At 45.5% G+C, this 4,330-nt stretch overlaps 1 long non-coding RNA gene across 1 annotated transcript; it reads right to left on the reverse strand.

Annotated features, from left to right (window-relative positions):
- Window positions 1–326: 326 nt before the first annotated feature.
- Window positions 327–3,714, reverse strand: LOC141191461 (uncharacterized). The gene is made up of 3 exons (XR_012265428.1): window positions 3,572–3,714; window positions 2,313–2,438; window positions 327–672 (listed from the first exon to the last, which is right to left on the reverse strand). It is a non-coding gene; the product is annotated as an uncharacterized lncRNA (long non-coding RNA).
- Window positions 3,715–4,330: the final 616 nt, after the last annotated feature.

Here is a 4,330-nt window from a genome sequence, read left to right on the forward strand (position 1 = left end):
CCGGCCTCCTTCCACCCCTTAATAGCCGGCCATCTCACACCTTATTCCTCACAGTCCGTGTCATTGCTGTCACGAATATGAGGAATGTAAATTACCGGTATATTTAAAAATTGTCATAGGCATTAAAAAAAAAAAAAGTCCGGCCTCCTTCCACCCCTTAATAGCCGGCCTGTCTCGCACCTTTTATTTCCTCTCAGCTCAGGACAGCACCATAATCTGCTGCTATGATGGGTGAGAGGAAATGCAGTCACCGGTTATAAATGCCTATGACTGAGGGGAAGTGCAGGTGTTATTGCACTTCTACTTACCAAGCATCTCTTGGCTCCTCCATCTTGCTGGTTGCATCTTCGCTCCTCCCGAGGTTAAGTGCCTGATGGATATTGGAGAAATCTTCTTACTCCACGTCGTACTCCCTGTAGCCAGTGCCCATCCTGGGATCCATACTTCAATCTTCCTATATTCTGATGATCTTCATTTCCTTCTGTTCTTCTTCCAGGGACTCAAGAGGGCACTATCTCTGATGACACGTGAGTCTTCAAGGGTTTTCTAGCTGACAAATGAAAACCCTCTGAATGCAGCCTGTTTGTCTGGGGGGATCGATGACATTGTGGCCTCTGCTGCCTCCAACTTGCCTAGATGGAACCTTTTGCGGCGGTGATGAGGTTCAGATGTCTGGATGAAACACAACAGAAGATTAGTATTTAAGGATGATGACTTATCACATTAAATAAAGTCACAATCTTTGCTCTTCATTTGTGTAGATTTTATTCTCAAGTAATCCTACATATTGGTTTTCTGGTCAATGTACTGCAATTAGCATGAGAATCAATACAGCAATTGACTATATTTGGTTTATTACCTAATCATGGGAGGTTCCATCGGTAATATACTGTAATATTTCTGTCATGTGAGATTGGTGATCTTCATGGGAAACATTTATGCCAGGTTCGTTTGGTGGCTGGCAAATTACCGCCTTTTAGGCTGCTCACCCACTAATCCAGTGTGCCGTCATACAAGGCTCATGCTAGCAAACATTAATGTATGCAGGATGACGTTAAAGATTGTTGGTGTATGAACATAAGAGCTGAAGCTAGATACATCAAACCCGGGTGCTCTGTACAGACCCTGTGCACAATCAATGATGGAGGGGCATTAAATTCACAATCCGATGGCACTTGGCATCATTTTTTTTCTTTCAGATTCCTACTAATTCGGACAGCAGAAGCCTCTATATGCCTCCTCGAGGTATATGAAGATTGAGAAGACTGCTCATGCTCATATATAGACTTTTCTGGTAGACCTATTACAGTTTTGCACAAATTCGAGCTGTAATTCGACCTTATCCATGAGCACTTTCTCTTATGTACAATGGTTAAAGAAGAATATATTGGGCGTTGCATTCACTAGTCTTACTCTTCTTAAACATTAGATGGCTGTACAATTTCAGACTGCCAATCCTTTTGTTCTTACTGAGATAAGTTGCCACCAGATATTTGGCCAGCTACCATGTCGGCCCTCGCTCACCCGAGCTCTGCGGTGTTCCCTATGTGAGAGCTGCTGCCAGACATGCCTATAGGTGGTTTATCTCAATGAGAACAAAAGGATTGGCAACCCTGAATTGGACATGTCAGATACTTAACTCCCGCAAAAATCAATTGTCCGGGGGTTCCTATACAGATTAGACTGTTGGTAGAATCTATCGTTATCGGTGGGTTTGGCCAACAATAGTTTAATGTGTATTGGAGTAAAATGCACCAAATTTATGACAAGGTGCATGGCCTTTACAAAAATCTGGTGCTTGAATAGTTTTACAGAGATAAATACATCTATGCTACCCTTGTATCATTTTCTATAATATGTAACAGTAAATCTATTAAAGACAATATGTCACCAGGTTTTTGCTACCTTATCTGAGAGCAGCATAATGTAGATAAAGAGACCCTGAATCCAACAATGTATCACTTAGTTTACTTTGTGCAGTGGTTCTGATACAGAGTTCTCAGATTTAGCAATTTAGCAGAGTTGAGAAAGCTAACCCCGCCCACACTAGGCTGTGCATGTAAACAGTCCATTGACATTGAGCTGCTTAACACAGGAGGAGGCGGAGTCGGACTAGCAAGCATGTGCTGTTGTAGTCCTGGCAATGATAATCACCAGGTGATAAAACTTTCAGTGTAAGTAGACAACAGCACACAGCATTACAGGTGACATATCATTGAAATCTGTGATTTAACCTCTTCCTCATGCTGTCCGCAGATTACATAGTAAAAAGTTCACCCTGACCTGGATACAATTTCTGTCCATTTACTTACTACAGGGATGTGTGGTGGGGGCATCTGAAGGGCTTCCACAGAGACCCAGTCAATATGCTGGAAAAAGGGATGATCTCTGATGTTTCTGTGGACTCCTAAGCGCTTGGCGGGATCTCTCTGGAGGAGCTGGAAATGAAAAATATGCTTAATAGTCAATCAGTGCAGGTAAAATATCTTATAACAGAACAATTCTACAGGACTTCTGTAGTGCAACGTTAGACCCTAGGGCTCTTTCACACGTCTGTGTATCCAGTATGTGTGGTGACAGTTTCCACACGTACCGGAGACACTGACACACGCGCACATGTCAGTGTGTTTCCACGGACCGTGTGTCTGTGTGATCCACACAGACATGCCAGTTTTTGCCAGCCGGCAGCACGGATCACACGGACCCATTCAAGTCAATGGGTCTGTGTAAACATGTACCGCACATGGATGCCATCCGTGTGACATGTTCTGGGCTTGGGAATCAGCGGTACAGTTAGAGCTAATCCCAAGCGCCGGGTGCTGAACGCTGTCCTCATCATAGTTCCCTGCCGGCGCAGCGATCAGCACCAGCAGGGGATAGTGATGAGAGTAGAATTCTGCTCCCGGTGTCTCCACCTGTAAAAATAAGAATAAAAGTTAAAAAATCCTTATACTCACCTGTCCTAAGTGTCCCCCGCTGTAATCCACGCAACCGCTCAGCAGAGGAGCTGTGCTCAGTGAGCGGTGTCCTGTCAGTCACTGAGCTCAGCGCAGCTCCGGGGCCTGCTCGCTGCAGGAGTCATTCTCCCCTGCTCCTCTGCTACTACTCTCATCATTATCTCCTGCTGGTGCCGATCGCAGCGTCGGCAAGGGACAATGATGAGGGCAGTGTTCTGCTCCCGGTGCTTGGAAACAGTGCTAACTGTACCGCTGATTCCCAAATTCCGGTGCGTGTGCTCCTGATGCGCCACACGGGTGGCACATGAGCGTCACACGTGTGCCACACAGGTGCACAAGGACACGCATATCTCCGGGACCAGAAATATCAGGACGTGTGAAAGAGCCCTTAGGTCCAACTGACTGTAGACTGCCAGTAGATCCATGACAGCAATGCTCAGTGACTAAACACTTCTACCCAGCAAAACAAGTACTCATGTAGATCCTCAAATGGATTCATTGCTGGTTAGAAAGGGAAAAATTAAGAGTACATTGGCCTATTCTGTGCGGCTTCAGTACATTTACCATGGCAGTACATTACTAAGTAGTAAATCCAATATCCGTATTGTTCTCACCTCTCTAATGATGTCTTCAGCGCCGGAGGAAGATGTATCAAATAGTGCAGGATGGTAAGTGCACTCACCGGTAACCATCTCATTTATGATGAGGCCAAGCGCGTACCAGTCCACTCCGGCGCCATACTCCTCCCTAGCCAGCATCTGTCACAGAGGAGAGAACAGTTACTACATAGGTGACATGTCAGCACATGAATGTATCAGTCTTTGTATCTCGTTTGTGCACTTCTGTGGTAAAATGACACAGAGTCAGTTGAAGTAAGAAGCGTCATTGATGTTTACTAAAAGAGGCTTTTAAGTTTCCTGGAAGAGATGTGCCGACTGCCGACTACTTCACTGTAGTTTTGTGCATTATTTTTTAACCTTGCATTTTAGGCTGTCGGCAAAGTTTAGTGTACTCTAAGGTAATGCACATGATGTATTTTTTGGGAAGGAGGGGCAAGTACACCGAGTTTTTCAAGAGGAAGACGCTTCAGGAAAAGTATGAGTTATTTTTATCCTGAAGCATCTTTTTTTTTTTACCCTTCTTCGTCATTTCCGTGCCCCTGACGCCCATCCCCCTGCTCCCTCTCTCTGGAGCACTCTGGAATGCCTGCTCTGTCTGCAACAAGCTCCATTTTGTCCATGGCCTCTTTACCTCTCGCAATCTCTCCTTCCTGGGCATCACAGAGACATGGTTGACACCCTCTGACACTGCCTCCCCTGCTGCGCTGTGTTACGGTGGCCTCCACTTCACCCACACTCCTCGCCCTGGTAACA

Source organism: Phyllobates terribilis, unplaced genomic scaffold, assembly GCF_046119375.1.
Source record: "Phyllobates terribilis strain yellow unplaced genomic scaffold, ASM4611937v1 Scaffold_46__1_contigs__length_10046794, whole genome shotgun sequence".
Lineage (NCBI taxonomy): Eukaryota > Metazoa > Chordata > Amphibia > Anura > Dendrobatidae > Phyllobates > Phyllobates terribilis.